General features: G+C 38.1%; 1 protein-coding gene and 1 long non-coding RNA gene across 7 annotated transcripts in view; one reads left to right on the top strand and one right to left on the bottom strand.

Moving 5' to 3' along the window:
* LOC109422876 (serine-rich adhesin for platelets) overlaps positions 1 to 25,693 on the top strand; it is a 209,378-nt gene that overhangs the window by 80,072 nt on the left and 103,613 nt on the right. The window lies entirely within an intron of this gene.
* LOC134285141 (uncharacterized) lies at positions 4,090 to 9,380 on the bottom strand. 2 transcript variants are annotated; one of them, XR_009996177.1, is made up of 4 exons: positions 8,605 to 9,380; positions 5,028 to 8,530; positions 4,367 to 4,962; positions 4,090 to 4,301 (listed from the first exon to the last, which is right to left on the bottom strand). It is a non-coding gene; the product is annotated as an uncharacterized LOC134285141 (long non-coding RNA). The 2 variants fall into 2 exon arrangements; XR_009996176.1 differs by having other exon boundaries at positions 5,028 to 9,379.

Here is a 25,693-nt window from a genome sequence, read left to right as displayed (position 1 = left end):
GATTACAATCATTTTCTTAACAAAAAACTATTTTCATATTTTTGTTTTTTTTTACGTATATATTTGCATTGATATGCAATAAATTTATACATTTAAACGGGTTTGAGATGATGGGTGGTTTGAGATTTGTTTTAGAGGTATTAAGGTCCTTTCAAAAGCGTTTCAAGGTCTTTGAAAGACGTTTCAGTAAGACTCAGGAAGCTCCAGGACCGTACCTGTAACCTCCCTGGAATTCTCTGAGGCTTCCTGAAACGCCTTGTGACCCCATAAGATGCTCCTGATACCCGATGGAGCACGTTTGAAACCCCTTGAGGCTCCTTATGACGCCATTGAGACTCACTGGAACTTCCCTGGGAGAAACCCCTGAAGCTGCCTGAACCTTTGAAAACGCCGTTGACACCCCCTGAAGCTCACCTGAGACCGCCTCGAGTTACCTCATATCCCCTGAGATTTCAACCGTACTGTTTTAGTGGGTCTCTACTTATGGAAACTTTTATAAATTCAAACTCTTTTGGCTGATGGACCAGTGGTGTAGCCAGAAGAGGCCATCAAAGTGGCAAATTTGACCATATGCAACATTATCCAAATATCTCAAACTTCATGAAAACGTTAATTTAATAATTTATTGTAGTAGAAATAGGCTGAATACACTCGAATTTATGATTTTGTATAAAATTAATTTGCATTAAGTGCTGCTAGGGTGAAAATTGGATGATATTTTTTTTTTACTGAAATAAGGTACAAAAACTCTCACACTACAGGTATGCCTCGATTTAGAGGACATTTCAATTTTCGAAATGTCTATAGAATCCAATTTTACATAAAATTGAAGCAACTTTTTATTTTATTTTTTTTTTAAATTCGATACCCAAATGTACCAAAACACATAAAAACTGCATAAAAACTGAGTTTTCGTCAAAAGGCTCGGAGTTTTTGGCTATAAATATATTTTCGCTAAATAACGATTAAACCACTATCTTGCTAGCATCTCACGATTGATATCTTTTGTCTCCAAAATTATGTATGGTTGATTCAAGCCAATTTTTTGAGTAATGGACATACACAATAACGTTATTTGCATAATTGCCCCAACAAATTCAAAAAAATATTTAAAAATGTCTCCGAGGTATTCCTTCACGAATTGTTTTGAAATTTTTAGAGATTCCTTACAAGCACTTGATAGAGATTGGTTACTGGTTGTGCTGTATTTGCCAATCGTTCTTTTTGTAAGTTGTCTTTTGTTGCAATTCTGCGGTGTTAAATAAAAGTATTTGAATCCAGAATTTTCAGAACTTCAACAGACCGTCGTTTTTCTCCGAAGAAAACTTCCCAAATCAGATTATTTCAGAAAATATTCCATGTGTTCTTCCAGAAATGTCACAAAAAAATCTTTAACGAGATCTGGAATGAATTGATTCACCAATTCCTCCATGATTTTTTTTACAAATTATTTCAGAGATTGTTTGCGAAATTTTCCCAGGGATTACGCCAGAAATTCCTCTGGAAATTGCTCCAGGCATTCGTTTGGAGAATCTTTTGGAGATTCTTATAGACAATCAACCAAAAATTTCTTCGGAAATTCTTCTAAAAATCTTTCTTTCAGAAAATCTTCCAAGGACGTACTTGAAATTTTACTTGACGGATTTGTTTGGAAATTTCTCCTAATTTACAAATACCATAAAGAATTCTTTCAAAGCATCTTGCATGACTTACTTCTAAAATTCTTCCCTAAAAAAATCCAAGATTTTGAGTAGAAATTCATCCAGGGTTTGTTTCAAGATTTCGTTCAGAGATTTTTTTTAGAAATTTGTGAAGAATTGCTAGATATTTATTCCAATATTTCTCCAGAGATTCTCTCAGCAAAACTTTCAGCGATGCCTTCATAAGCTGTTACAGAGTTTCTCAGAAAATATTTCAAAAGTTCCTTTAAAAAATTGTACTGGGGCTACTTTGGGAATTATTCCAAGGATTTCATCCATAATCCCCACAGCAACTTTCAATTTCTACCGAAATTCCACTAGGGATTCCTCCAGAAGTTTAACAAAGAGTTATGCAAGAAAGTTATGTATGAGTTTCTGCGTACTTCGCTCAACGTGATCATCGATAAAGCAAGAGATATTTATAAAAAAATGAAGTCAGAAAGGGAAGTATGAGATTAAGGTAAATATATAAACCTCAATCCCCCATAAACGCCAGGAACCCCTCTGAAACGCCCCCAAGACCCGCTGGATTCCTGGGGCTCTCTTAAACGCCGCTGAGCTTTGTATGGGAAGTTGAACCAATTCACGCTTTACTGCATTTTGTTTTTCGCGTTTTAGAGCTCAGGGCAAGCACGCTCGATTGTCGTCAGATAACGTTCAACCTGAGCCACTCATCTGGTCTGCTGTGCTCCTCGTCTTCTTGTATCAACTGGATCTGTTGCGAACAACAAATTTTGTTCCGACTTTCGCCACCTTGTGGATGCTGGGTTCGTCGTAGACGGCAGCGAGCTCGTGGTTTATCCTTCGCCACATCGCCACCATCGCCACACTCCGTTCTCCTATGCACATCACTGGAGATCTAGTACGGGAAAGTGGAGAGTATTGTTCGGGAGAGGTTCCCAACCGGTTTGGGGCTGAACCATTTGTACACAGGTGTTAGAGGAGTGTACATAGAAATTGAAAGGGAAATACCGCCTTCTTTAGATATCAGCGGCTGGAAAGTGATGATCTTCTATGAAGGTCTCAGAATTGATTTTTTTTGAAACATTGTAAAAAAATATATTTTTTATAAAACAGTTTTTCAGTTTCGTTAAGTGTACATCACGAATGAGCCTGATAAATAAATCGATAGAAAAAAAAACACTAGAGTGAAGTGGGGCAAAAGTTTCTTTTGAAGTTTTTGCGCTCAATTCAAATTATTTCTTTCGGGTGTCAAAGTTGTTCAAAGCCTTTTTGAAAAACAGTCTTTCACTACAAAAATTATGAAAACTGATTAATATTTCGAAAAATTATGAAAAAATGATGGTTTTTGATCAAACAATTGTAATATGCATCACATGTGATGGCCCTTCCAACGCATGGATTGATATATTGTAATGAAAACGAATTCGGTCTTTTATTTTGGGGCGCAACTAGGTATATTTTGAAGATGCTTTAGCAAGTATAACTTTTTGCAAAAACGATTTGGTAATCATATTTTACATATAGTGGAGAAAAAGTTCGGATTGTGGGGCAGGAGTTCGAGTCATGTGACAACTTTAGGTAAAAACCAAAAATTCTGCAAAATGTACATATTATCTCTAAAAATGATGGAATTAGTGAGAAAATTCGATCAAAGTTGAAAAAATGTTGTTTTTTCGGAATTTGGCGGAAAACTACAATTTTTTGGTGTAGTAAATTTAACTCTGATTTGGGTAAAAGCCAAGTCGAGCTTTAAAGTGTATTCCAGTTCCAACATCATATATTAATTGGTTTCAGGTGTTCTTATTACCAGAGTGTCAAAATGGTGTGCTACGGTTAGCGAAATTCCACAAACACTAGATTCGAACTTTTGCCCCAGTGGTGGTGCAAGAGTTCGAATAAGACGCACACATACATAAAGTGTTGTAACACAAAATTTAAAATACATTTGGCGTAACTTTGTTCAGCAAAAGTTTAGCTCATGGATGGCCGAATCACCACACGGTATTTATTTATTTTTATCTGTTTCGATTTTTTGAGAAAAACTGAATTTTCAACTAGGGTCGAACTTTTGCCCCACCTTCCACTAGAGATCGTCTTTAGTACGCGTCGCTCAAAAACTCCAAGTGCCTGCAGGTTTTCCTCGAGCAAGGTCTATGTCTCATGTCCCTTAGAGGATCACCGGTCTTATGGCGTTTTATACGAGATACACTTGGTGTGGGATCCGTAGTACACAGTTCGAAAAATAAATGTATTATTACATTATATATAATGCACATAATTGGAGCGTGATAAATGATGTGCCTTTACATGACATTATATTTTTCTATGTCATGTAAAATTCATATCCAACAACGTAAACTTTTGTACTGGCACAGCAGGATGAAAATAAATGTCACTATTATTATGAAAAACAAAAAAAAAACAATTGGCGGGTGATCAAATTGAACATCGATGTTTTTATTTTCACTCATAACTAATTACAATTGTTAATGCGCATACTTAAAACACTATTTTTCATGATGTTCCGTTCTGCAGCAGCACCAGCCGTACCCCGAAATGTGAAAACACCGTCGAGCTGAATCTTCTTGAAAGGCAGGATACATTACATTTAACGTTGTTCCTCCAGGCACCTTGTGGCTGTAAATGAATGAAATGATACTTACTGCAAACAGTTACGAACGTTTCACTACCAAAAAACTCACCTTTGGATGAAATTCCTAATAAAATCCTGTGAAATTGAAATTTCACCGCAGCAAACGGTTCACACACGGGAGCCATGTTTGTTTTGTTTCGCTCGTCACGGGTGCAGCTGGACGGGCATATCTTTACGTTACGATCATGTAATGTTCGTAGTTATTTTATGTGAATATGAAGTTGGCTCGCAATATACACACAGTTCGAAAAATAAATGTATTATTACATTATATATAATGCACATAATTGGAGCGTGATAAATGATGTGCCTTTACATGACATTATATTTTTCTATGTCATGTAAAATTCATATCCAACAACGTAAACTTTTGTACTGGCACAGCAGGATGAAAATAAATGTCACTATTATTATGAAAAACAAAAAAAAACAATTGGCGGGTGATCAAATTGAACATCGATGTTTTTATTTTCACTCATAACTAATTACAATTGTTAATGCGCATACTTAAAACACTATTTTTCATGATGTTCCGTTCTGCAGCAGCACCAGCCGTACCCCGAAATGTGAAAACACCGTCGAGCTGAATCTTCTTGAAAGGCAGGATACATTACATTTAACGTTGTTCCTCCAGGCACCTTGTGGCTGTAAATGAATGAAATGATACTTACTGCAAACAGTTACGAACGTTTCACTACCAAAAAACTCACCTTTGGATGAAATTCCTAATAAAATCCTGTGAAATTGAAATTTCACCGCAGCAAACGGTTCACACACGGGAGCCATGTTTGTTTTGTTTCGCTCGTCACCAGGGTCGTGCAATTTCGAAAGGAAAACATGACGTACGACGACTGTAGCAAATCGTTTCCCATGCGAACGGACTGCTGTGATGCTTCATCTCTCACCCAGCAACACACTCGTTCGTTGCTGCTACAGAAACAAGTGTGTATGAAACATGAGATGATACACTTGGATTTTCGTTTCATTTATGAGTCATTGAAATATTTCAACATGCTAAAAACACTATTTAAACCACATTTTTAAATAGTGGTGCACGCCAATAGAATGATAATTATGTTTTATGAAAGAGGATAACAAATTCGACCACTTAAATCCAATTAACCGGCGCCCGTAACCATTGAGAGACTAGCGCGCACCAGTGAGACACTAATGCTCTGACGGGTGAAGCACAAGCAATGCGACCGGGTGGGAGACTACCGAGTGCTACGATGAGTGGAAAAGTTTTTTTTAACGACCGAGTCATTAGAAAAATGTATGAAACACTTGAAGTGACTCATTCAAATGTTGCATGAAAGTGTATCATTGAAACGAAATTGTACGCCCCTGCTCGTCACGGGTGCAGCTGGACGGGCATATCTTTACGTTACGATCATGTAATGTTCGTAGTTATTTTATGTGAATATGAAGTTGGCTCGCAATATACAATGTTCACTGTCATAAAGATACTACTTCATCATAGATTTCGTTTCAACATACCAGAATGTTAATCATTGCATATTTTGCCATCCATGTGCATCATATATGATGAAATGTTACATTAGATTCTGAATTACATGAATATAGTTTCCATTACTTTATGGTTTACGTGACCATTACATTTAAGATTTTTTTGCTGTGCAATGTTCACTGTCATAAAGATACTACTTCATCATAGATTTCGTTTCAACATACCAGAATGTTAATCATTGCATATTTTGCCATCCATGTGCATCATATATGATGAAATGTTACATTAGATTCTGAATTACATGAATATAGTTTCCATTACTTTATGGTTTACGTGACCATTACATTTAAGATTTTTTTGCTGTGTAAGCACTTCTTCCACTGATGATACGTCTTCGTATTTCACGACTGGCATAGTTGCCGGTCGTTAGTAAGAATCCGAAGTAGATGAATTTCTACACTACATTTAAAGGTAGAGTAAGGTGGGGCAAAAGTTCAACCCTAGTTGAAAATTCAATATTTTTCAAAAAATCAAAGCAGATATAAATAAATGAATAGCGTCTGGTGATTCTACCATCCATAATCTGAAACTTTGCTGGACAAAGTTACAACAAATGTCTTTATAATTTTAAGTTACAATACTTTTTGTATGTGTGTGTCTTATTCGAACTCTTGCCCCACCACTGGGGCAAAAGTTCGAATCTAGTGTTTGTGGAATTTCGCCAACTGTAGCACACTATTTTGACACTTTGATAATAGGAATACTTGAAACCAATTAATATTTGATGTTGGGACTGGAAAACACTTTAAAGTTCGATCTGGATTTTACCCAAATCAGGGTTAAATTTACTACACCTAAAATGAGTAGTTTTCCGCCAAAATTCAGATACACAACATTTTTTTCAATTTTGATCGAATTTTCTCACTAATTCCATCATTTTTAGAGATAATATAGACTTTTTGCAGAATTTGAGGTTTTTACCTAAACTTACCACATGACTCGAACTCTTGCCCCACAATTCGAACTTTTGCCCCACTATGAGTAAAATATGATTTCCAAATCTTTTTTGCAAAAAGTTATACATGCTAAAGCATCTTCAAAATATACCTAGTTACCCCCCAAAATAAAATATCGAATTCGATTTCATTACAATTCCATTCCATGCGTTGGAAGGACCATCGCATATTACAATTTTTTTTTATCAAAAACCAACATTTTATCATAACTTTTCGAAATATTGATCAATTTTCATAATTTTTGGAGTGAAAGTCTCTTTTTCAAAAAGGCTTCGAACAACCTTGACACCAGAAAGAAATCATTTGAATTGAGCTCAAAAACTCCAAAAGAAACTCTTGCCCCACTCGAACTTTTGCCCCACTTTACTCTATCTCCGTCTATCGTAACGTTACTCCCTAGACAAATCCTGTAGTGCTCGGTTACACGTACTATAGCGTGTATTAACATTTTAACGCATTCCCCACTAGGCCGACCATTGCCGCTTTACGTTTAGGTGGGTGAGCAGCTCTGGCACTGTTCCAAATGTTCTGGCGATAACATCCATGTCGTCCGAAAAGCCTACAAATTGACCGAATTTAGTGAAAATCGTACCCCGGCTGTTGAGTCCGTCTCGTCATCATTACACTTTCCAGAGCGATGTTGAAGACTAGCCGTCACAGTCTCCCAGCAAGATTCGAATGAACTGAATAGTTCACCTGAAACCCTTACGCAGTTGTGTACGTACACCGTCCATCGTTGCTTTAATCAGTCTAGTCAGTTTTCTAGGAAAGCCATTTTTGTCCATGATTTTCCATAGCTCTGTGCGGTTTATACTGTCGTACACCGCTTTGAAGTCAATGAGCAGGTGATGCGTTGGAACCTGTTATTCACGGCATTTCTGGAAGATTTGCCGTACAGTGAAATTTTGGTCCGTTGTCGACCGGCCGTCGATGAAGCCGGCTTGATAACTTCCCATGAACTCATTCGTTTTAGGTAACAGACGACGGAAGTTGATCTGGGATAGCACTTTTTAGGCATCATTCAAAATTGTGAACGCTGTGAAGTTCTCACATTTCCAAATGGTCGCCTTTCTTATGAATGGAGCAGAGTACCCCTTCCTTTCACTCCTCCGGTAGCTGTTCGATTTCCTAGATCCTGACTATCAACCGGTGCAGACATGTGGCCAAATTTTCTGGGCCCATCTTGATTCTTACCAGCTGCTTTGTTGGTTCTGAGCTAATCAATGGCATCCTTAACTTCCCTCAGCGTGGGAGTTGACTTATTTCCGTCTACTGCTGCATTAGCGTAGTCGTTCCCTCCATTGTCGTGGTCTCCTGTGCCTACGTCATCCACGCCATTCAGGTGCTCGTTGAAGTGCTGCTTCTAGCTTTCGATCACCTCACGTCCGTCTGTCAAGAGGACTCCATCAATTCGCCTGCATATTTCGGCTCGCGGCATGAAGGTGTTGTGGAAAGCGTTGAGCTTCTCTTAGAACTTCCATGTTTCATGAGAACGGTACAGCAGTTCCACTTCCTCGCACTCCGCTTCTTCCAGGCGGCGCTTTTTCCCTCAGAACGAGGCGGGTCTGCTGTTTCCGCTTCTGTTTGTAACGTTCCACGTTCTGCCGGGTTGCTGCGTTCTCCTCCAAAATCGCTGACATTCTTCGGCCCTCGATCCTCAATCTGCACAATATTTCGTCGATCTGCTCATAACAATGATAGCTGTTCCCAGCTCGCGCGTGTTGTAAAACTGTATGTTGAAAGATAAAATATAAATTGACCTGGGTTGAAAGTAGGAGGCACCGTGGAGGATCCCTGACTTACATATTTTTCACATATTCATGTGCTCCCTGTATGTTATGAATGCATAAACCCGGCTGCTGTTTATATAGGGCGACTACAATCGGGAGCCTCGGGTCAGCTCGGCATCAGCCAGCCAGCCAGTCAAATGGGGGAAAACGACGAAAAAAGTTAATCGAGTCTGAAATGTTAATTTGCCTGGAGCCGCGCTTTCGCATATAACTATAGACTTCTCTTACTGTGCTATATAGCTTGGAAGGACAGGACTCGCAGTAGTAGGTGGGCACAAGTGACCGGCATAATATCCGTCTGAAATGCTCGATTTTTCCCGACCGGATGTTTGTCCCCTGCCTGTGACCGATAATCCTGCCGGGCCTGTTGTTGACGTGATTCGTGCTGTTCGATGGATTGCGCCGCCCTGCAGTTGTACTAGGTCATGCGAAGTCACCTACATTATGAACACGGCCTGAATACACTGAGAGAGGAGTGTGATGATGCGGAAATTGTGCAACTACTCGTCCGTGGCCGCCGCACTCTGAACTCTGGGTAGCTGGTGGGTAATTCTGCTGAGTGAGAGATCAACGTGGATGACGGGATAGGTGATGTTGATGAAGCGAGTGTGGAATGTAGTTTGCTTAGTGTCAACGAGGCGCCATAACGAACATTTGCACTGATTTGATTGGTTTTTGTAACATTGGATCGAACTGGACGCATTGATTGGAAATTTGGACGTTGTGTAAATGAAGCGGCTGCAAAATAAAGCTTATGTTTGTTAGATATGTAAAGTTGAAAATAAATGATTTTATTGCATTTAAGGCAACGTATTAGATAGTTTTTTTTAGATGGTTGACACATTCATCGATCATTATAGGTACTCGTAAATATCAAGAGTCTGTTCATTATATTGTATGACGTATATTTAAATTCTTATTTTTACTATTTGATACCTTGATGGCTTTACTATAGCGCCGACGCCGAGCACAATTCATCCAATACTATCGGTGATCGTTCATTTAATCAGTCTGATAAGAAGTATTTCATGGTTGGCTATAGCTATGTATAGCGCTCATATCGTGACTGATAAATACTTTCAGCTTCATACGTCATTGAACGAAAGGAATAGTCCCACTCCACAAACGTACGCAGGAAGAGACTATATTGGTATCGTTAAAACTGTTCATTCAATTCACAAAATAGTTTTTCCCCAACTCGGTCATTTGCTTTCCCGTTTGTAGCGGGTAGTGCCAAGTGCCAATCACGGAATTGAAATAGCGCCACAAAACCTAGCGCACTGACTGAGCTCTGCCTAGGTCAGCTGGAGCGGACAGAACGCAGATTTCCGGGTTGCATACACAGACACAACTTTTGGTAAACTAGTGTTCGAAAGTTTTGGATCATGAAGAAATCGCATACTTATTTACGCAATGTTTTAGAAATGCATTTATTGAGTTTTTAATGTATTTAACACACAATTTCCCAATTTTTTCATATGAAATTTGAAGAAAGTTTGGTGATTTATCAGAAAAATTACATTCAATTTTTTTAATTGTATTGACGAGATTTTAAGCCATAGGATAGTTCATCTCGGGACCCATGCTTTTCTTCTCTTCCGATCGAAGGAAGAACTCACAATTTGTGGGTTTGTCGGGAGTGGGATTCGATCCAAAGTCCTCGGCGTGAAAGTCACGTGCTTCAACCATCACACCAGCACTCCACATTCAGAAGTTGTTGTTATCAAATTTTGAAAACCTCTACAATTTATTGAGTCAGAAGCGAAATAATACATATTTTTAACATACTTTCAGGAGGTGGCCTCAAACTTTTGATCGATAGTATAGTATCCTATCGTACCTACTCTCGTTTCAACCGACAGCACTGGCCAACAAAAAAGTTTCAACTAGGTCAGCAATTAAGGCCGGGGACAACTTTCAAATCCGTTTTCGGTCTAGAAAAGTCGTAGACCTGATGCATATACATTCTGTTTCTGTTCGATTGGCTGCTGTTCGTGTGATAGAGCTCCTGTTTGTACAGGGGATGGCCAAAATGTTTGGGATAGGCAACTTTTTTTTCTCTCACAAAAAAAGTTCAACATGCTATAACTTTTCATAGAGTGCATCCAAAAATCTCAAATTTTGACTGTTTGTCAACCTATTATATGTGCATCATTGGTACAAATTTGAGCTCGATTGATTAATCTTTCGCAAAGTTAGAACCGTTCGGGTAAAACACTATTTTTTAGACAACTCATTTTTGAGCTGTCATATCTCCGAAACCAGCGAACCGAATTGAATGAAATTTTGAACGTACACTAACAATATACAAATGCTTCAAAAACTATTAAAACATAGATACTTTTTGAACGTTGAAAAAAGTTATCATGGATAGACACTTTTTGGATTTTTCTCGAAAAAATGTATTTTTTTTACGTTAATGTCAATAAATGTTGGTGTTGGTGTACAAAGATTTTCCACTTCTGTTCTCAAGTTATCTTTAATCTGATATATTAGAGCCAATTTAGCTTTAGGAAGAACACATTTAGTATTTTTTGTGTGGTATTGTAAATTTGACTAATTTTCCTCTATATGGGTAAAAATTTCAACCCGGTATAATTTAATTCGCCGTAAAAAAATATTATATTTTATAACGTTGTATTAAGTAACAATATATTGTTGATAAACGTTAAAAAATTCATTCAATTCGGTTCTCTGGTTTCCGAGATATGATAGCTCAAAAATGAGTTGTCTAAAAAATAGTGTTTTACCCGAACGGTTCTAACTTCGTTAAAAACTATTCAATAGAGCCCAAATTTGTACCAATGATGCAAGTATAACTGGTTGATAAACAGTCAAAATTTGAGATTTTTTGATGAACTCTATGAAAAGTTACAGCATGTTGAATTTTTTGGTGGGAGAAAAAAAGTTGCCTATCCCAAACATTTTGGCCATCCCCTGTATATGGTAATAGCAGCAACATGCACAGTGGCTATTTCTGTACAGTGAAGTCCTGCTAAAACTTCAATGCTTTAAACTCACTTTTCATTTTCGTGGAGTCACGTTCCAACTGGCGCAAAGCGTGCTTTTCAATTTAGTGTTCCCGATCTGAACACCTGTGCAATAGTGGAACTAAGTTACGTTCTACGCCATCAGGCGACGGAGGTAGTTAAGTTGCTCCGTAGCTTGGGGGAATAGAAGTGCCCGACTAGCGAATTGAGAGTTTTTTTTTATTCTTCAATCACTTAACCTAATTTACAGCTCTTTTGTCCACTAGGGCACTGCGTAAGCGATTCCAATTGGAAACTGTACTTACAATTTGTACAGCGCCTAAATGTATTCTGTATTAATTATGCTACATTGAACTGGTTGCCGTTGCGCTGCTTTCACTTTCTACTCTATCATGGTAGAATGATGAGCACGAGGATGTTGCTGTGTTGGCTGTTGGTTGTTCCTTTTATCCAGTCCGATTGGGGGTACATTATGAGTTGCCGTTCGCCGATGTCCAAATATCCGGGTCCATTTGAGCCATGGGCTCAGAAGAGGGTCAGTGTCAGCTGCTCTTAGGGGAGAAAGAGCAACTGACGAAAGTGCCGGGGCTGGGATCGAACCCATGCCCATCTGCTTATGAAGCAAATGTGTAGCCACTACGCCACGGGCCCCGGCAATTGAGAGTTGTGGGTTTGATTCTCACCGGAGTACGTGGATTTCTTTAAGTAAAATTAAATTTTAATTTGTTTAATAAACACGTTTTCTGTTGTGAACATCTATATCACAGAGAAACAGACATCACACTCTCATTGCTTTCCATCGATCATATTTTTAACGGTTGATTCGAATATTCAGTAGTAGGTCGATCGACCACACGCGGCACTGGTATCGTTTTTGCTCCTGTTTGACGTTTACTCATTACGGCCATCTAGTGGCGGCCCGGCCAAACACAGTACGTTTAACATTGGGCGATTACGTTTTCGTGACGATGTTTTTTAATGAAATTTGTTCTAAGTGTTACGTCTGTTTCTCTGTGTCTATATACTGTTACGGTATGGCTTTTCGCAGGGTATGGAAATAGCACTGGGAAAATTTGTCTGAGACATCTACAGGGGATAGACAAAATGATCGGGACAAGCAAAATTTTCACTATTCACTAGCTGTAACTTTTCGAAAAGTGCTTTAAATATTCTCAAATTTTTACTGTGAGTGCATCAACTAGTTGTGCATAGCCAACTTTGAGCTGTTATATCTCCGGATTCAATGAACCGATTGAAATGAAATTTTGACCATTCATGACTTATATAATGAACTCTGGAAAACATTTACCTAACTAGCTTTCAACTGCTTCTTGTCGAACTTGGCTTAAAAATCTAGGTAAAAAGTTATTAAGTAAATGACCTCTTGATGTCATCGACCATAAGTTTGGGGTCACCCCTCAATATGATGTATTAGCCAAAAGTTCAGGGTCACTTTCGTAAATAATGGAAAAGTGATTATCTTCGTCATCTATAGTTCAATCTTGACAGAAATCATTGAGCTTTTCTTGCAGCTGATCATATTAAAACAACAGATACAATTCGTGTAATTCAGATTTTTAGACAAACTTTTTGGGTTTCTTTAGAAATTGTTTCTAGAATCTCTGCAAAGATTTTTTCGGGAATTCTTCCTGGGATACCGTTGGAAATTCCTTCTTGGATCAATTCAGAGTTTAACTATAGTGATACTTTAATCAAACTTAAGAACACCTTTCTAAATGTCTTTGCATGCATAAATAGAAAGATTCTCAAAGGGATCTATGAAGAGAATTTAAAAGCAATACCTTAAGGAATTCCTAATTGCTCTAAAACAATATCTGATGAAATCCCTAGAGAATTTTCGCGCACGATGCTGGAAATCAGTGTATTGAGCTCGTTTTACCCCACTCTCTCTCACACACACACACACACACACACTTTTTTGAGAATATCATCATTTATTTTCGATTGGCGTGCAAAATAAATGGATTATTTAGCTCGTATTTATGTAAAAACTTCCATAGTACCGTCGTGCGGGGCTACTTTTGAAACACGGGGCTACTTTGGACACTTTTGAATATGGATTTTTTGAATTTGAAATATGGTTCAAATCTGTTTGATGTCTTTGGGACTATTATGACGCAATATTTTCCCCTTCATTTGGTTGAAATTGTTTTTCAAACAAACCCTTTATTGCTTGTCAGGAGGCGAAAGAACATCGAATGAATCATAAAAATATACATAACGTATCAGAACATTTGCTCTGTAAGCATTGTTTCTACAATTCATAAATTTCAGAGGGTTGCTCAATTCGTGCAAAAAGTATCGACGTAGCATATACAATCGAATATTTGTATCGATACACATTATAAATGACCGTTTAACCTAAATAAAGGATTGATGGCCCCCAGACAGCCTTTAAGTCTATATTAAAATATCGCGCTGCTCATAATACCAAAGGTAGCACAGAACCACCTAAAAACGCATATATTTATTGAAATCATGTATGATATAGTATACAATAGTACTGGTACAAAGTAGTATTTTAAATAAACCCGGAATTTTAACTGCAGCGTTGTTTTAATTATAAATGTCCTTTGGTTCTATATGAGATGTCTCCGATTGGTGTATGGGCAACTTTTTTGTTTATTGATGGATTTAGTTCAAATTTTGCATGCATCCTACATACATACTCACAATTATTATGTGTAAAAATTGTGGAAATACATTCACTACTCTGGGAGTTATAATGTCATAAAGTTGAAAAACCATTAAAAAGTGTATAAAGAAGCCCCGCACGACGGTATCAGCAATTTGATATAGGGTTTGTCCTGCTCTTATCGATTGCATTCCACTTCGAGCGAAGATGCATGTGAAATTTCAATGAAATAGGGGATATCGGGGTTACTTGAAAATATTCCAATTTTTAGGGCAGTGCGATGAGCCAAACCAGCTCCATTCGATACTACGGAAGTTTTTACACAAACACGGATTAAATAAATCGTTTATTTTGCACTCCAGGATTTTTCTAAAAAGGTGAAAAAGAGAGAGAATGGGGTAAAACGGGTCCGATACTCTGATTTCCAGCATCGTGCGGTGAATGATACTCTCCTTATCTGAAATTATTGGTGCGTTATTGGAATGATATAGCTGCTAATGTTAAAACCCGGGTCCTAAACTTCCTACTGAGGAGAATTTAGTAGTAAAACAAGGGTGATGCTAGGTTTCCGATGCATGGCCAATATCAGTACTCTTGTTTTGTTTTCTAAGAAAACAAAACAAAAACTGTATCAAAATCGATACTTTATTGCCCCTCAATGGCAATTGAGTAATGCGACATGCACTACACTAAGGATACGGGTAATGTCACAATAGATCTAAAAACTGGTCGCAGTGACAAACCCGAACAGGAATTTAAAAAAAAATCTGAAACTATAGAGATTTTTGCAGTTTGTGTCAAAAATTCATTCGAATCCATCCACTCCGAGCAGAGATATTGAATTTATTCGCGTTTTATGCCTATTTTTTCCTATTGTGCATTGGTTGAAGTCGCCGCTACAGTTTAACAATATCGGATGCATATTTTGGGGTGGTGTTCCGGCTAATCGGTTTGTTTACGAGCTGTTTCCTTTGTTGTTGGATGTGTGAACATTTTGCTGTCACAGATCGAACATTTGCCCTATCGTCGCGAAATCCTTGCAAAGCTCAATATCTTTGATGGAATTCACAATGAAACTCTTAGGAGAATTCCTGATAGACTTCATAGATAAAGTCTTCATGAAATCCCTGGAGGAATTCTGCAACGAATCCCTCGAGGAATCTCCAAGGTAATTTCCCAATGAAGTCCCTGAGGAAACTCTCCAAGGATTCCTGGAAAATTTTTAGGATGAAATCTGTAAATAATTTCTTTAACAAACCCCTGAAGAAATTCTTGTTGGAAAACCCGGAGAAATTACTGTGGAATCTTGGGATGAATTCTTTGAGATGAATCGACCTAGGATTTACTGGATAAATCCTTCAGATAGTCCCAACAAATTTTCAGATGAAAAATGTAGAGGAAATCCTGTTGGAATCATTGGAGAAATTAACGATATAATTACTTAGGGCCAATTTCTTCACCTCGGCTTAACCGGTAAGCCAGGCTTACCCATACAGTTAAACCTGGCTTAACGCTTAAGCCAGGGTGAAGAAATCGGGGGTTAGACACATTTCCCAAAGCACCCCTTTAACAATTTTGAATGCTTTTAGTGGTTCGTCAAAAAGAATTCCCAAAAGATTTTTGAAGGTATTGACCAATGAATCCTTAAAAAAAGGAATCAACATGGAATCGTTGTACAACTTCCGCAAAGAATACCTTAAAAATATCCACGGACGAATTACAGAAGAAATCTCTAGAAGAATTCTTCTACAACTTCTACAACTTCTACAAATTCTTCAATTCTTCAAAAACCCATAGAGAAATTTCCCAAAGGAATTCCGTGGGAATTCTAGAATGGATGTCCCAAGGAGTTGCTGGAGGAGTGATGCAAACAAATTCTGGAAGGATCAGTAAAGGAATTCCGCTAGAAATCATTGTAGAAGTTTCCAATAGAAAAATGATATTTCAACGAATCTCTGGGTAAATTCTCTTTAAAATACCTGCTGGAATTAATGGAATCCTTAAATAAGTACCTGAAGAAATCTTTGAATACAATATTCAACCAATCAATTGAGAAATTCTTCAGGAAATCTCTGCAGATTTTTATTCCAAAAAATTCCCAAATTTTTTGCAGGTAAAAATCCCTGGTGAAAATTTGCAAAGTGGATGCTAATTCTATGATTCAAAGGATTTACGAAAGATAACTTGGAAGAAATTCACGAAAGAATTGTTCGAGAAATTATTTTTCTAGAGGGTTTTTTTCCTATTGATGCAAAATAATAATAATAATAATAGCTGTGAAAGTCTACCATGGATGCTAAGTTTACTTTTTTGAAGTATCGTATTTGAAACAACAACCCCTCCCCTCTTCTCATTAAAGCAGGCATTGTCTGTAGCTATTCGCCAACGAATCCTAGTATAAATTTCTGTAGGCTCCATTGTAGAATTTTCGATAATCAAATAGGAAAATTTTCAATTATGTCCCCGGATGAGTTTCTGAAAGAATTTTTGGAAGAATTCTCTACTGAGTCCTTGCAGAAGATTCCCAAGGGATCTGAAATAAATCTTTTTAGAAACTCCTGAAGCAATTCACCGAAGAGCCCTTGAATAAAATTTAAATGCTTGATGAATACTCCAATAGAGTCCCTAGATGAATATTCAAATGAATACCTTGAGAAACTCCCTAAAGTTTCCTAAAAAAATCCCAAAGAACCACTGAAAGAATTCCAGGTGGAATTCATTGAGAAATTTCCCAAAGAAGCTCCTGAAGGGATTCGCCAAAGACTCACTGATGAAGCCAAGGTTGAAACAGTTCGAGAAATTTCCGATAAAATTCTTAGACAAAGTCCCAAAGAAACCTCAGGAGTAATTTTCCAAATAATTACACTAGTTTACAGCATTTTTGAACTCGGTAAACTGATGATCGTTTTAGGTGTAGAATCATGCCCAGAGTTCGAAAACGCGAAGGAAAAAAAATACAGTAGAGCGGAAATTTTTTCGACTTTCCATACAAGGTTGATGATTTGAAATCGAATTTTGTTCTATTTTTAAGCAAAGTCGCTCAATTCACACACATCTCATTCTTCGTAACCAATGCTCCGATTGAGCTGATTTTTTTACTGTAACTCGCCCACATATGATATGTCAAATAAACCTTGAGAAAATTTTTTTAAATGTTTTTTCTGTTATAGAAAAAAATATATTTCTTCATACATTTTTGAAAATTTTGCTAAAATTTAAGGAGATCGTCCCCAAAACTCGCCAATATCTTGAATTTCATCAATCTGACGCAAACCCTGCATTCAGATAATCGAATGGTATTATATTCAGCTTTAAATTTATGGAAAAAGATTTAAAATTGGTTGAACAAAACGCAAGATATTAGAATTTTATTTAATTCCATATTTCAAAAAGTTGTAAAACTCGATATTGAGCTAAAACTCAAAAACTGTTCTACTTAAAAATTTTTGAAGCACGGTTTCGAAATCAGCGCTAAACCATGCTTCAAAAATTTTCGTCGTTGACAGAAGTTCACGACTTTCGTTTTATTTTGTAAACTATGTAGTGTTATAATCCCATTAAAACTTTTACAAGAAATCCTTGTAGAAATCCTCTGAAAAAAAAAAAATATCTGGAGAAGTTGTACCAAGTATACCGACCTTATAAAATTCATATTGAATCCCTGGACATTGGAACAAATTTCCATAGATGTTATAGGTCCTCCAAGAACTTCCACGAATAAAGACCTGAATATCTACAAGCTTTATCAATGGTTTGCTGTTACATTACTGATACAGTATAGTGTCCTACAGGTCCAGGAAGCATAGTTCTGTAGAGAAATAATTTTCAAAGATAATAGAGGTCCTTTAAGAACTTCCACGAGTAATGTTACAATAATCTATTGATTATGCTTGAGTATGATCTTAAGACCTTTACTCGCTGAAGTTCTTGGATGACCTAGAGCATATTTACAAATAACATCTTCGTGTTTCATAAATCTGTATGATTTTACACCGTATCGGTAATGTAACAACAATTGATTGAATACGCTAGTAGATCTTCAGGCATAAACCTGCGGAAGTTCTTGGATGACCTAGAACACTTTTACAGAGCCGTGCGCCTAGTTCTTTACAGAATCATGCTCCATGGATCATACACTGCATCAGTAATGTAGTAATAACCCATTGATTTCGCTTATAGATCTTAAGGCCTTCACTCGCGCAAGTTCTTGGATGCCCTAGAATATCCTTGAAAATAACTTCCCTTCAAAACTATGCTCCATGGACCTGTAGGATGTTACATCGTATCAGTTATGTAACAAAAAGCCATTTGTTGCGCTAGTAGATCTTAAGTTTTTTATTCGCCGAAGTTCTTGAACAAGTTCTTGAATGACCTAGAGCATAATTGGCAAGTAGTTTTCTTTAGAACCATGCTCCATGGATTTGTAGAATGTTACACCGCATCAATAATATAGCAACAATTGATTGATTACACTCGTAGATTTTCAGACCTTCACTCGCGGAAGTTCTTGGAGGTCCTAGAATATCGTATCTACAGAACTATGCTCTAAGGACCTGTAGGATCTTGTACCGTATCAGTAATGTAGCTACAATCCATCGATTACGCTTTTAGATCTTAAGGCGAAAGTTTTTGGATAACCTAAGTTCTTGGATGACCTTCTTTTTCTTCTTCTTCTTTATGGCTCTACGTTCTCACTGGGACTTGGCCTGCCTCTCTTCAACTTAGTGTTCTTTTGAGCACTTTTACAGTTATTAATTCAAGGGCTTTCTTTGCCTGCCATTGCATGAATTTGTACATTGTGTGGCAAGTACAATGATACACTATGCCCAGGGAGTCGAGAAAATTTTCCTGGCCGGAACGGGAATCGAACCAGCCGTTTCCGGATTGGCGATCTATAGCCTTAACCACTAGGCTAACTGGACACCCTAGAACCTAGAACATCTTTTAATATGTTCTTAACAGAACCATATTACTGGAATCACCTTTAGGAAAACACCCATTTAACTCCTCCTAGCCCCCCAGTATTAATCTCCCCTCCACCAAACAGACCCCCCCCCCCGCTCACACACCTCCGCACATCCCTTCTTTCCTACAGACCGCTTACATCATCATCCCACCTCATACCACTCTTCAACCTCAAAAACCTTAGTGTACCTTTTGTAATTTTTCCTGGTTACGATTATGCATGCCAATTAATGGTTTAACCCATATCCGCCCAGCGACCTATTTATAGGACAGATGCCCCGAACGCCCAGCGTCCTATAAATAGGACAGTCCTTTGGATGTGAATATCTCCAGAATTATGCAAAACTTTAGAATACTCCCTGGCCAAGTTCGCAGGGGTTGACGGTATTAAAGTGAAGGAGTTTCATTTTGATTATTGCAATGTAGTGTTCTTTAGTGAAACATATCACCTTTTTAACACTTTAATGCGCCTCCAACGGTTCATCACGAACCGGCTGCTGCAGATGGAGTATGGCTGATCATATGCATCAGACATGCTCGATAAACAGGAGGAACCGCCGGGGCTCATTAGAGTCTATTCCCAAGCAATAGTTCCAAGTCGGTTGGATTTGAGAAGGTTTTGAAGATCGTTACAAATCCTAATAATAGTATTATAGGATTTGTGACAGGTTTTGGAACCAGCTGACGTCAAAATGTTGTTTGGGCTCTATTTCCCACGTTTCTCGGTTGATTTTGATTAGTTATTTATTAATGTCAGAGTCGCTTTTTTCGAATTTTTACAATGTTAGTTGGTCATATTTTCTTTGAATAAAGCAATTAAAATCGACCGAAGAATTAATAGTGGGAAGGAGATTTGCAGCACTTAATTGTGTTGATAGATTCGAAGCTAACGTGCGAACACTTAAACGCATTGTTGACGTCAATGCGTTCGACGTGACATTTTGGACAAAAACTGACTGCTTTTTATTACGTTACTTGTGTATGATTAGGTTGACATTTCTAGGCTACGCTTGAGAAAATGACATGGTTTATGTAGGTAGGATCGATAGGACAATTGAACGAATTTTAATATTTTTCATAGTATTTGTAGGTGGATGAATACATAATAGTTGACATGCAATCTTTATTATTTTGACATTTTTTTTGCAATTAACTGACCAACTTGGCGTATTTTTGTTCAACTCTTAGATGGTATTATGACACCAACAGAAAAATATCAGAAGTTCAGTCACATGTTTCTGTGGGTTTTGAACCGATGACAATTTAGGGACACAAGAGATGAACACAGAGAAGTAGAAAACGATTAGCGAAATCAAGAAAATAATTTGACACAGGATCGACTATATTTTAACATACAGGGTTCGATTGATTCGATGAAAAAAGTACAAACATACGAGAACTGACTTTACGAGAGCAAAAAAAAAATGAACCATACCTCAAAATCAAACAAGAAGACAAACACAAACCGTGTGACCATAACACTACATAGGCAAATCCTGACTGACTGATCAATTGAAAACTTTCCAACCTTCTACCGTAACTTTCTGAGTCAGTAGGCAACAGTGTCTTAATGGATATCATTTTCCGCGTACGGCTGGCAAACTGCTTCTGAAAGATTACGTACTCTTTTCTATTTTCGGGTCTAGTGTAGAGGTTTCAACTCTATTCAGAGTGCAGCTAGAAACCTAGCAAAAAAAAAAAAAAAATTATGCAAAACTTTAGAATACTTTCTTCAGAGAAGATGTTCTCCACACCCATACCTTGCTCATAGTTTACAATATAGTATGTGACTGGTTTACTAGGTGGCGTAAACGATGCTGCAAAGAATGCATATTGTCACGATCTGTGAGCATCATTTCCAATGCGAAATAGTTATTTATACATTGAGTTGCAAAATGATGATTTTTACAGCACGAGTCGTACATTTATCCAACGAGGCTTGCCGAGTTGGATAAATACGAAGAGTGCTGTAAAAATCGAGTTTTGCAACGAGTTGCATACAACATTTTTTGCAATGACCAAAATTAGTTACTAGAATATGAACATTTCCGTAAGTACCATCATGTTTCGCGGTAGTTCAATGAGACCGACCACGTGCTCCACCAGCATACTAGACCTGAAGTTTGGATCAAGCAAGCTGTGCTATAACCGTCACAGTTTTGCAAGCTCTTACCGTGGAAACGGTGGCAACCAAGGTGGAAACTCAGATTGTTGATCAAACAATTGCATTATGGTTCATAATGCAACCGAAATGAGTTGCATTATGAACCATAATGCAACTGTTTGATATAGTGCGAAAAAGTAGGCCGTTTTGGTGCCAGAACGGCAAGTGTAAAGTCGGTATTTATAGTGCCGAGTTGCAAAAAAAAAGTTATTTCACTGGAATCTTGACAATGGTTAATAATTTACAGTTCATTGCTTCGGCAGAGTTGTTAATCACACATTCCTTAGGATGTGGAGGTGGTAGCAAGGATATTTAAATTCAAGATGGCGGCTTAGGTTCCAAGATGGCGGTCAAAACTCCAGAATATGTGCTTTTTAACGACAATGCTGCTTCGGATACTATGTAATATGGGTATCTATCGATCGGGCTTCACAAGTAGAACTCAAAAATGAATATCCGACGCCATTTTGAATCCAAGATGGCGGACCATACCCAATATGGAAGCTACGGAATGGTAGTTTGAGCTATGATACCATGCAATATGGGTATCGATCGATCAGGCATGATGTGTAGAAGTAAAAAATCAATATTTAACGCCATTTTGAAATACAAGATGGCGGACCATATCCAAGATGGTGGCCACGGAATGGTAGTTTGATCTATAATACCATGCAATATGGGTATCGATCGATCGGGCTTCATTAGTAGAACTTAAAAATGAATATCCGACGCCATTTTGAATCCAAGATGGCGGACCATACCCAATATGGAAGCTACGGAATGGTAGTTTGAGCTATAATACCATGCAATATGGGTATCGATCAATCGGGCATGATGAGTAGAAGTAAAAAAAAAAAAACAATATTTAACGCCATTTTGAAATCTAAGATGGCGGACTATATCCAAGATGGCGCCCATGGAATGGCAGTTTGAGCTATGATACCATGCAATATGGGTATCTATCGATCGGGCTTCATGAGTAGAACTCAAAAATGAATATACGACGCAATTTTGAAACCCAAGATGGCGGACCATACCCAAGTTAGTGGCCACGGAATGATAGTTTGAGCTATAATACCATGCAATATGCGTATCTAAAGGGTAGATGGTAGGGTAGCGGGTAGGATAGAAGGTGGAGCAGACGGTCGGGTAGAGGGTTTGGGTGAATGATAGAGTTGATGGAGTGGAGTAGAAGGCTAGGGTAGAGGATAGGGTAGACGGTAGGGAGAAGGGTAGAATAGAGAGTAGGTTTGAGGGAAGGAAAAATGTTAGGGTAGAGAGTAGGGTAGACGGTACGATTAAGCACAATATAGACTAGAGGGTGCGGTAAAGGATATGGCAGTGGTTATAGTAGAGGATAGTTTAGAGGGTACGGCAGATGGTAGGGTTGAAGGTTATGATAGAGCGTAGGATAGAGGGTTGGAATAGAGGGCAAAGAAGACAGTAAGGTAGAGGCTAGAGAATAGGGTGTAGAATTGAGATGAGATTAGATGAGCTGAGGTTCTTTTTTGAGATACCTTCAGGAAATCTTTCCAGGATTTCTTCAGGCATTCCTTTCGAGAATCTTCTCAGGTTTATTCCCGAGATTCCTTCAGATATTGCATCCGAGATTGCTGTATGGATTGCTCCGGAAGAGAACAGGGATTTTTGCAGGTGTTGTTTTGGAAAATCCTGAAAGGATTCTGTTAGTTATTCTTTTCTGCATTCTTTCAGGGATTTGTGCTGGAATTCCTTCAAAGATTCCTTCCATGATTCCTGCTGTTATTCCTTAAGGGATCCCTCCCGAAAAAAAATGAAAAAATATATGTTTCTTCCGAGATTGTTTTCAGGCAATCCTAGATCATATAGACATCTGCTATGGTTCTTGCAGGAATGTCTGCTCAGCTTCTGGCCGGCATTCCTGTCATGATCTCTCTAATATATACATCAGGTATTCTTTACGGGATTCCTTCAGGAATAACTTCAGATATTTCTGCCAGAATCCTGAGAGGATTCTTTCAGATATTTTACCCAGCATTCCTTCACGGATTTCTTCTGGAATTACTTCACAGATTCATTTTAGTATACTTTCAAAAATGTCCTGTCGAAACATATTCAGAGAATCCTAATGGAATTCTTTCTATGAGCCGGGATCCTCGCTCGGGATTTATACAGCAATTCCTCCCGGGGTTTCTTCTGTGATTATTTCAGGGATTCATACCAAGCTTTCAGTTGAGATTCCCTCAGAACTCTACCAGATATGACTCTCAGAATTCCTTCTGTATATCATCCCGGGATTCATTCGGGGATTTCACATTATCTTTTCGATATAACTTTCTTAGTGCCCAGAATAACACCATAAAATTTACATATTGTTCACGAATAAACAATCAGTACAGTAGTACAAACATAAGTGGAGTTAGTTAGTTAGTTAATTTAATTTCGACACTTTACACATTAGTGTGCATTCGTGTCGATAGAAAACATAAGTGGAGAAGCCGGGTAGAGTATATCTGGTTGAAATTCTATATCAAAACAAGGAATGATGATGAACCTGGGCGTGTTAGTAGAATACCTGTAAATACGAGACACCGAAGACGACCATATAGTTGAGGTCGAATAGTCAAAGGAGACAAAATAAATGGAACATTACTTAACACGATTTTCTTTTTTAAATATAAAAAAAAAACTTCTAAAAAGTTTACGTATGGTGAGTACGTAAAGAGAGTTTGTGGGGTGCTGAAGGAAAAACTCAATTACTTTATTAGAAATAATTATCTGTGTAAAATCTAACTTCTAAAATATTTTAACGTTTGCTTATGCCACACATAGTGAGCTCTCTTTATTTGATTTGTTAAAAAAATGAGAAAAGTTGAACACTGCAGTCGAAACTACATGAAATTACAAGAACCATGCATTGCATACTTTTAGGCGTTTATCGGGTTATATCTCTGGCCTAATTTATAAGTCCTTTTTCTATTCTTTCTGAGTGGTTATCATCTCTCTCACTTGTTTAGAGCTGCATTTTATCTATATGGATCTGAATATAACGATAGCGTAGAAGTTGTGCTGAAGTAGAACTCAAGAAAATTATCAGATATTGAGGACCTTCAATGAAGAGTTATTTTGAAACTACACCATAGACTTCAATTTTTTTCATCAAATCATGCTTATTTTATTGGAACTTGACCTTTGATAACAAATTTATTTGAAGATTTAAATTGTGAGACACCTTGGGCGTTAACGGGTTAAGCTGAAGCTTCAAGATTTTTATATGGCTGTGTGGTCGTGCAGCTAGTGCCATCAAGCATTTAGTCGCATCGTGCTGAGGAGCGCGGGTTCGATGCCCACCGCAGCTGTCAGGAAAAGTTTTCGGCTGTGCCACTGGACATTGCATGTTAGTCCGTTGTCTAGTAGTTCGAATAGCTCACTGCACTGGAAGCATAAAACGTTTTCGTGTTTTCAAAGAAGATTTAAATTCTTCCACTGCTGGTAGACATCTCTAGGTAAGTGAGAAAATGGATTGCAACCAGATCGCAAGAGTTTCTTGTTGTTGTCGTCGTCGTCGTCGTCGCCTTTCCATTATTAAACCCCGTGCGCGAAATCCTGCAGTGACAGAAAGCCAATCTCTGACTTGTATGAATGTGGATTCCAGTTCAAGGATATTCTCCGCACATCTGCCCCTCCCCTCCCGGGTCCCAACAATAACGGCAACGGAGATGCGCCCAGCAGAGCATATGCAAGCAAGTATCCACGTGAAAGGGATTCCCCAGTTCGGTGTGTTACATTGTTTGCTTTTGCTTTATAAATTGGATTTTGATATCATTTCTCAAACCAAAGCCCCTTTCTGCTGCTGGCTGACAATGGAGGGGTGGGGATTCAGGGCATGCATGTGTGTATGCAAAAGGCTTTCTGCGACCAAGCAAAGCCAGGGGTTACAAGCGGCCTGGATGGAGCCTGGAAATCCGATAGCTCTCACCGAAAGTGGCAACCACTCTCCAGTGTATCCATCCAGTCAGTGTATATGGGGGTCGGTATATGAATGTGGTGCCAGCTGCAAAGTATAGAATTTCCGCATCCACCCTAAGGTATTAGCTTGGAAATGGTGAATGGATGGTGGCTCTGGCTGGCAATGAAATAGGACGTATGCATTTCGATTGGCTGAGCCCCATTTGGCATGGTTCAATTTTCATCCAAATAACATACGGCGGCGAGTGATCGGGTGGTGAGGTTAAATTCCATGGTTGCTTTATTGAACACATATTGGAATAGAGTAGAATTACATCGGTATGTAGTGTTTCAGACTTTAGGTTACCAAAAAAGCTGCTTTGAGTACAAATTTAAATAC

This window comes from Aedes albopictus, chromosome 1, assembly GCF_035046485.1.
Source record: "Aedes albopictus strain Foshan chromosome 1, AalbF5, whole genome shotgun sequence".
Taxonomy (NCBI): Eukaryota; Metazoa; Arthropoda; class Insecta; order Diptera; family Culicidae; genus Aedes; species Aedes albopictus.
The sequence above is the reverse complement of the archived record's forward strand: the minus strand, read 5'-3'. Positions and strand labels throughout refer to the sequence as shown.